The following is a 9,400-nucleotide window of genomic DNA, read 5'->3' as shown; positions in this document are numbered from 1 at the left end:
TGAGCTAAAAGGGTGTGTGGGGGCTGTACTCTCGGGGTTTCACCTTTCTCTGTCAGACCAGTAAGCGGTCTTTTTTTTTGTGAGTTAGAATTTTGTTCTACATTGTCCTCCACTTCTGTCTGTCTGGAACCCTCTATTGTAATTCCTGTCAGTTGGTGGTACAGTTGGTAGTGGTAGCCAGGCACCATCTAGTTGTACAGGACTCAGTCTGGTGGTAGATGTGGTCCATTAGTCCTTTGGACTTCCCTTGTATCTTTAGTTTTCTTCATTATTCCTTGCTCCCGAAGGGGTAAGACCAGTGTTATATCTTAGATGGCCTCTCACAGGCTTTTAAGACCCAGACACCACTCACCAAAGTAGAATGTTTTCTTTATAAACTATGTTATGCCAATTTAGCTAGATGTTCCCGAGACCATGGTCCCCACAGCCCTCAGCCCAGCAATTCGGTACCTCAAGGAGTTTGGATGTGTCTATGGGGCTTCCATGACCTTGCCTTGTACAAGTTGTGCTGGCTTCCCCAATATTGTGTACTGTCTTAGCCTTCACCAAAGTTACCACTTATCTATTGTCTATTTAGTGTTTTTCCGTTCCCATCCCTCCCCTCCCTCATAACCATCGAAGATTGTTTCTTTTTGTGTGTAAACCTTTTCATGAGTTTTTACAGTAGTGGTCTCATACAATATTTGTCTTTTTGTGATTGACTTATTTCACTCAGCATAGTGCCCTCCAGATTCATCCGTGTTTTGAGATGCTTCAGAGATTTGTCATTGTTCTTTATCATTGTGTAATACTCCATTGTGTGTATGTACCATAGTTTGTTTATCCATTCATCTGTTGATGGGCATCTAGGTTGTTTCCATCTTTTTGCTATGGTGAACAGTGCTGCAATGAACATGGGTGTGCTTATGTCTATTCGTGTGATGGCTGTTACATTTCTCTAGGATATATTCCTATGAGTGGGATTGCTGGATCATATGGTGTTTCTATTTCTAGCTTTTCAAAGAAGCACCATATCGTTTTCCAAAATAGTTGCATCATTTTGCATTCCCACTAGCAGTGCATAAGAGTTCCAGTTTCCCCAAAGCCTCTCCAACATTTGTTATAGCTTGTTTTTTTTTTTATTTGTGCCGGTTTGAGATGGTGTCTCATTGTGGTTTTAATTTGCATTTCTCTAATGGCTAGTGATCGAGAGCATTTCTTCACATGTCTTTTGGCCACTTAAATGTCTTCTTTGGTGAAGTGTCTGTTCTTTTCCTTTGCCCTTTGCCCTTTTCTTCTTTTTTGATGTGTGCACCTATTGCTATAAATTGATCACTGAGAACTGCCTTTGTTGTGACCCAAAGGTTTTGGTATGATGTGTTTTCATTTCCCATTTGAGTCTAGGAATTTTTTTATTCCATCTCTGATTTTTTCTATTACCAGTGGTTTTTAAAACCCAGTGACCCAGTGGATTTTAAGCAGGGTGTTACTCAGTTTCCATGTAATTGATTTTTTTCCCCTTGCTTTTCTTGTTAATTTCTACCTTGATGGCATTGTGGTCAGAGAAGATACTTTGTATTATCTCAATGTTTTGGATTTTGTTGAGGGTTCCTCTGTGGCCTAAGATGTGGCTTATTCTGGAGAACTTTCCGTGTGCATTGGAAAAGAAGGTGTACTTTGCAGCTGTTGGGTGGGGTGTTCTATATATGTCTATGAGGTCAAGTTGGCTGATTGTGGCCTTTAGCTCTTCTGTATCTTTGTTGAGTTTCTTTCTAGATGTTCTCTATCTTTTACCGAGAGTGGTATGTTGAAGTCTCCTACTATTATTGTGGAACTGCCAATTTCTCTTTTCAGTGCTGTCAGAGTTTGTTTTATGTATTTTGGAGCCCTGTCATTGGGTGTGTAGATGTTTATTATGGTTATGCCTTCATGATGTGTGGTCCCTTTAATCATTATATAGTGCCCTTCTTTGTCTTTTATGGTGGATTTTGTTCTAAAGTCTATTTTATCTGAGATTAGTATTGCTACTCCTGCTCATTTTTTGGTAGCTATTTGCTTAATATATATTTTTTCCATCCTTTAATTTTTAATAACTTCATGTCTGTGTTTCTAAGGTGTGTCTCTTGTATACAGCATATTGATGAAACCTGTGTTTTTATCCATTCTGTCATTCTCTGTCTCTTTATGGATGCATTTAGGCTATTTACATTCAGTGTAATTATTGATAAAAAATACATGTGAGTTTATTGCTGTCATTTTGTAGTGTTTTTTTTTTTTTTTTTGTGGTGCTGACGTTTTCTTTTTTCCTCTTACCCTCCTGTGCTGAATTCCTTTTGTTTGTGGATTTTTTTTTTCCATTTCTTTTGTTTTTGTAGATTTTGTTTTCACTGAGACTTTGTGTTTTTCTTCTTTATTTTGGTAAATAGGTTTGTTAACTTTCTTGGTGGTTACCTTGAAATTTACCCTTATCTTCCTAGGTTTGAACCAGCCTACTATTACTTGGTATTGCCTTGCCTTCCTTTCCGATAGAAAGTTCTGTACCTATACTGTGTATTCCCTCTTTTATTGTTCTGATGTTGTTGTCATTTACAGATTAACCTCTCTGGTTCCCTGTTGTAATTCTTTTGGTTTTGGATAGTCTTTGAGAGTTCATTACCTAGGTTGGTATCTGGCTGGTGCAATCTTGCATCTTAGCTTCAGGCTATGGTCTGATCTTGTTTGTTCTCAGTCTGAAGGACTCCCTTTAATAATTCTTTTAAGTTTGGTTTGGTTTTTACATATTCCCTTAATTTCTGTTTATCTGGAAATGTTCTAATTTCACCATCATATTGGAATGAGAGTTTTGTAGGATATATTATTCTTATTTGGCAATTTTTTTCTTTCAAGGTTTTATATATGTCATCCCATTGCCTTCTTGCCTGCGTGGTTTCTGCCGAATAATCAGAGCTTAGTCTTATTGTTTCCCCTCTGTATGTGACTTTTTGTTTTTCTTGAGCTGCTTTCAGTATTCTTTCTTTGTCTCTGATTTTAGTGAGAGTGATTATAACATGCCTTGGTTATCTTCTTTTAGGGTCTGTCCTATATGGGGTTTGTTGAGCTTCTTGGATGGTCAGCTTTTCATCTTTCATGATATTAGGGAAGTTTTCTGACAGCAATTCTTCAATGATCCTCTCTGTGTTTTCTGTTTTCTCCCCTGTTCTAGAACTCTGATCATTCACAAATTTTTGCTTTTGGTTTTATAACACATAATTCTCGGGGTTTCTTCCTTTTTCTTGGTTCTTTTTTCTGATTCTTCCTCAAACAGAGTTGTATCCAAGTGTTTGTCTTCAGCTTTGCTGATCCTGTCTTCCTTCATTTCAAACCTGCTCCTCAGCCCTTCCAGGATGCTGTCCGTTTCTGAAATCTTGTTGTTTATCTTTTGGATTTCTAGTTGTCGTTTTTGTATGATTTCTAGTTGTGCATTTATTTTGGCATTTTGTCCCTGTATTATTTTTCTGAATTCTTCCATATTTTTGTCTGTATTTTCCATGAAATTTTTTCCTCATTTTTCTCCCGCTTTTTGCTTCAGCTCTTAGGTAGCTCTGAATATTAGAGATTTGAATCCACTATCAGGTAGTGCTAGTGCCTTTTCTTCTACTGGAAAGTCACCTGGCATTTTATTTTGGAGGTCTCCTAGAAGCATCTTGTCCTTTTTTTTTTTATGTTTTGATATTGTCTACTGTCTTCAGGATGTTCAGTAGTTATTTTCTTTGTTTATTGATTGTAGATTTATTTGTTTCATCCTGTGTTTTTGTTTTGTTTGGTTATATCTGAGCAGACAGACTGTATAGTCTTTGTTTTTTGCTTGTCTCCGGGCACAATACTTTTCACCTCCTTGTCCAATGGGCAGGGCCATTTGCTCAGCTATGGTGCAGCAGGGCAGGTCCAGCTGAAGGGGAGGGGCTGGGATAGGTTGTTTGTGGCATGTACTACAGCCAACAGGATGGACTGGGAATAAGTCCTTGTGCTGCTCAAGGGTGTGATGTTCAGTGCACAGTGCAGATAAGCAGGTAGGAGGGGGGAGGTTGTGATGTGTGGAGCTAAGATGGGTATGGGAAAGAGGAGAGAGAGGAGAGGTAAACAGGAGTAAAAAACAAACAAACAAACAAAAACAAAAAAAGTGCTAAGGGAACTTGCCACTGGAGTGGAGAGATGAGAAACCAAGAAATGGAGAAAAGCAAAAGGGAAGAAAAAATAAATAAATAAAAATTAGAAAAAGAAAAGCCTTCAGGGATCCCACTGGTGTGGCTGTGAAGACTGGGAAAGTGGCTCCCAGGCCACGCAGTACAGCCAGGCTAGAAGGGTAGAGATGTCACACAGCGCCAGGTATTCAGGAGACAGGAAAAGAAGGTAAGTATAGAGAGATGAGAAACTGAGAAATGAAGAAAGAAAAGAAAAAAAAAAAAAAAAGAAATGCCCTCAAGGAATCCACTGGTGTGGCTGTGCAGACCAGGGAAGAAGCTCCCAAGCCACACAGTACAGCCCAACTAGAAGGGGCTCCCAAACCTTGAAAAGAAAAAGAAAACAAACAAAACAAATTAAAGCAAAAAAAAAAAAAAAAAATCCCTGGGGATCCACCAGCATGGCAGAGGGCTGGAGAAGCTGTTCCCCAGTTGAGCAGTGCTTCACAGCCTTTCAAGAAGGAGCAAAGATGGCACATGGAGCCAGGTGTTCGAGAGAAAGGAGGGGGAAATGGTGAGAGGAATGGAAGAAACCAAAAGAAGTGGAAAAAAGCAACATCAGCAACAAAGAAATGGTACTCTGGGAGCCAGCCAGTGTGTGTGTGTGGGGGGGTGGGGTGGGTGTGTCCAAGTGGCAAGAGGCTGAAGCCAGTGCCTGTTGGCCAAGAGACTGCAGCTGGCGGGAAGCAGAGAAGGCCGAGCAGACGGGGGGAGAAGGATGGGGGTGGGAAGGTGTATCACTGGTTACTGGGTGCTCTGTCTCCTGCTTGGAGCTCTGTGAAGCTGCTTTCCCATACTCCCTGTCTGCTGATCTCCTACAGGAGTCCAAGATGGTGAATCCATGCTGCATTAGCTGATAGGGGACCTGAGCACATATCCCTCTTCACTCTCTTTTCTCTGTCAGTTTCTTATTCCATTCAGAACTTGGATGAGCTCTTTATATCTTCATTTGACACTTAGGGTTCAAGGATTGATGTTTGTCTGTTTTACTTAGATTTTTTGGGTCTTTGCTGTGGAGGGACAGTGTAGTGCTTCTGTCTATAGTGCCGTGTTGGCTGGAAGCCTCTCCATAAATTTCTGTTTCTTAAAGCCACCCACTTGTGGTATTTCTGTTATAGCAGCACTAGATAACTAAGACACCAAGATCCTGATTTAGACTTCAGAACTGTGAGAAAATAATTTCTGTTCTTTAAAGCCACCTGCTTTGTGGCATTTTTTGTTATGGCAGCATTAGGTAATCAAGACAGGTCCTATTTTTATTCTCATTTTACAGATGAGAAAACTGAGGCACAGAATGGATACCTGAGGTGCCCAAGGATGCACAACAGGCCAGGAAGGGAAGTGGGATTTGGGGCTGGTGTTTTGGTTCTACAGCCTGTGCCCTTATCTCATTTCATCCTCACAACAGCTCACTGACACAAGTATTAAAAAACCAAAAACCAAACCCACTGCTGTCAAGTTGATTCTGACTCATAGCGACCCTACAGGACAGAGTAGAACTGTCCCATAGAGTTTCCAAGGAGCACCTGGTGGATTTGAACTGCCAACCTCTCGGTTAGCAGCCGTAGCACTTAACCACTACACCACCAGGGTTTCTGACACAAGTATTAATATCCCCATCTTTATAGCTAAGGCTATTGTTATGGATTTAATTGTGTCCGCCACAAAATGTGTGTCAACTTGGCTAGTCCGTGATTCCCAGTATTGTGTGATTGTCTACCATTTTGTCATCTGATGCAATTTTCCTATGTGTTGTAAATCCTACCTCTATGAAGTTAATGAGGCAGGATTAGTGGCAGTTATATTAACGAGGCAGGACTCAATCTACAAGATTAAATGGTGTCTTAAGATAATCTCTTTTGAGATATAAAAGAGAGAAGTGCGCAGAGAGACATGGGAACCTCATACCACTAAGAAAGCAGCACTGGGAGCAGACCATGTCCTTTGGACCCGAGGTTCTTGTGCAGAGAAGCTCCTAGACCAAGGGGAGATTGATGACAAAGACTTTCCTCCATGGACTTTCCTCCAGAGTCAGCAGAGAGAGGAAGCCTTTACCTGGAGCTGGCGCCATGAATTTGGGCTTCTAGCCTCCTAAAATGTGAGAGAATAAACTTATGTTTGTTAGAGCCATTCACTTGTGATATTTCTGTTACTGCAGCACTAGATAACTAAGATATTTTGACACAAGAAATTGGTCCAAGATCACAAACTAAGAAAGAAATAGAGCTAGCATTTGAGTTATGGTCTGCCTGACTCCAAAGCAGAGCTTTCCGGGTCCTTTGCAAGGATTTCTGAGTTCATCAGGAGGGTGTCCTTCAGAGGAGGTCTCGTGTGTTCACTTCAAGGTTCCTCTCTTGCTCCCACCAGAGCTTGCAATCAGGGTTAGGAGGTCTGCTGTTGTCCAGGCTGTACCTCTCTGTCCAGTGCTATCAGTGCTGCCATTTTCCTGAAAATGTGGCCCATTGACCCCTCTGCTCTCTTCCTAGATCATTTGTGGTTTCCAAAGCTCTCTTGGCTGGGCATGCTCTTGGTTGCAAGTAGCAGAAAATTGAACTTGAGCTAGTCTAAATCCATAGGGGAGGGGTGACTCCTCTTCTCCATCTCCATTGTCTCTCCTTTGGTCTCCAGGTTCAAGTGGATTCTTCTGGAGGAATGTAAAAGATGCTGTTCCTGCTATCAAGGCTGATACGGAGACAGGATATATAAACTCATTGCTGGCAAGTTGATTCCAACTCATAGTGACCCTATACTTACAGCCTTTTTTGTTGTTCACATGGTCTTGCATAGGAAACATATTTAAAACAAAGTGGTAAGAACGAAATCACCCCAAAGAGACCCTCACATTCTGCCAGTTGACGCATTAAGATGGCACCTGTCACAATAATCTTTGTGGCACCGAGTGTTCTGCATAGAATGGAAAATGCTTTCTCATCAGAAACATTACAGACCAGATTAGGAGGGAGCAGTTATAAGTGGGAAGTGAGGTACAGAAGATATGTTGGGTGGATGGACTTTCTGGGACATATCTGAGTGGGCAAAATTTTATTCCAACCTCATCTGTATATGTTTTCTCCCCTTCTGCAGCGAAATCCTCTTTCCTTACATCAACTGAAATGTTCCTTTCAAATGTCTCAGGAAAAGACAACCTTCAGCACAGTCAGTGGGACAGAGGCATAAGATGCTTATCATGCTACCTAATTTTAATCTGAATTTCTAGACTACCAGCTATGTTTTCTTAGAAAAACATGTCTTTTCTTGGTGGTCAAATATAGGATGTGAAACCATATGTCTTGAGGGGTCTTAACCAAGTGACCATCTGCACCCTTTGAAATATGCGTACTCAGGAAGAGTGCTGTCTGGGTGCTGTTGCCAACAAGATATTTTGCAAAACAGATAAAGCAAATACATGTAAGCATCTTGTGACCATGATCTAAGCATTCTGTGAAACTATGTGTAATCCTAACTATACTATTGATAATCAGTCAGTAATCAATAAGAGTGTGATCATCACAGTATTAATTAATTTTCCTGAAATTGCCCTCCCTATGGTTTGGTTCCTCTTTTTACTCCATAAGGATACTTGTATAATGAAACTGCCCCAGGACTACCTGGTTCTGTTTTCAGTGGACTATGTAGTTCCCCAGTTGCAATTGTTTTAAACCTTTAATAAACCTCTCTGTTTTAACTTGAAACAGTGTTCAAATTTTTCTCTACAACACAACTCTTGTCCTCCAGATCCACCTTCCCATTGGAGAGCTAAGCAGTTGCCGTTGTCATCACTGTGCTCTTCTAAAGAGGCTGCTCCTTCTCTGGCTCCGGGGCGGGGCAGGGGGGCAGAGGGACCAGATCCTTCCCCAATGCCTCAATGATTAGTTGTAATAGACTGGAATGTTGAACCAATTTGACTGAGAGTTTAGGAAAAACAGAAGGGAATTAATTATACCCGAAGAAGAACTGGGTGTTAGGTCAGGCCGCTCCTGGCTTTGGTGTTTCTCAATGGGTCACTAGCAGCAGCCCCTCTCCAGCGGCTGCTGCCACCTTGTGGCAAAAACCATTTCTCCCTGTCACCTCAGCTTGCTCTTGTGTACCTGCAGGGGTTTTGCAGCCCAGGTTCCAGATAGTCCCTTTTCTCTTCTTCCTCTTCAGTCATCACTTTATGCCCCAGGAGCTAATGGGCAATGTCCAGTCCCTCCAGGGACTACCCCTTCTTCGAGTCCTTTCTGGTCTAGGCATCTTTGAACCTTATCAGACCACAATAGTGCAGCATCAGTAAAACAATGCATGGGTAGCCCCAATGCAACTGTCTTCTCACATTCCCCTGCTACTATTTCTAAATGATAAAAGAACCCAGGAAGAAAGCTTGACTTTGCTTCAAGAATCTGCTTGCCAGTGGCAGAATTGTAGGTACCAGAGACACGAAAAATTTTGGCATTTATGGTAGGGGAAGGGCTTATACTTGCACAGATTGGCACTAACTTCAAACAATAGAGAATAGTCGGAAAGCAACAACGCTGCTGGTCTGACCAGCCTGGCTGTATGGTAGAGAAGTTTTCAGACATACCTTAAGTATGAGTGTGTGTCTTAAAGCGATAGACACTCTGAATCGTGCTGGTGTCCATGAACCATACGAGATCTGTCTAATGTCATTTATTCTGCATGTCTTGATCAAGCACTTACTATGTCCCCTGACAGAGGATAGAACGATGAATCGATGGGGTCACTGGTCTGTAGTAGTTCCTGGTCAGATGAGGAAGACAGACTTGTAAACACATCATTCCTGTACAATAGGGTTTACACTGTAATAGACAAGTGACTAAAGTGCCAGAGGGATAAAGCCAGAGGGACAGCCATTAGTTGCTGGGAACAGCTGAGGCAGGTTCTCAGAGAAGCCAAAGAAACCTGAACCTATTGCTTTTGAGCTGATTCTGACTCACGGCCACCCAGAGAATCTTTCCTTTATTACCAAGATTGCAGCAGCAATAACCGTTGACCCCCAACTCTTCCATTCACTGCTTGCCCCAGCTCTTATGGTCTCCCAGACTCCCAGCCAGTCTTCAGGAGCGACCTCATGCCCTCAGCCTCAGCGTAATTCTAATCAACCAATCATTGGCCTTGGTAGTGCCAAGGAGTGGCTGGCAGAGCTAGTTCTCCCTCCAAATCACCACTGACAGCTCTAGTAGCCCCCAGGTCACCCCAAAGAA

Source organism: Elephas maximus, chromosome 6, assembly GCF_024166365.1.
Source record: "Elephas maximus indicus isolate mEleMax1 chromosome 6, mEleMax1 primary haplotype, whole genome shotgun sequence".
Taxonomy (NCBI): domain Eukaryota; kingdom Metazoa; phylum Chordata; class Mammalia; order Proboscidea; family Elephantidae; genus Elephas; species Elephas maximus.
The sequence above is the reverse complement of the archived record's forward strand: the minus strand, read 5'-3'. Positions refer to the sequence as shown.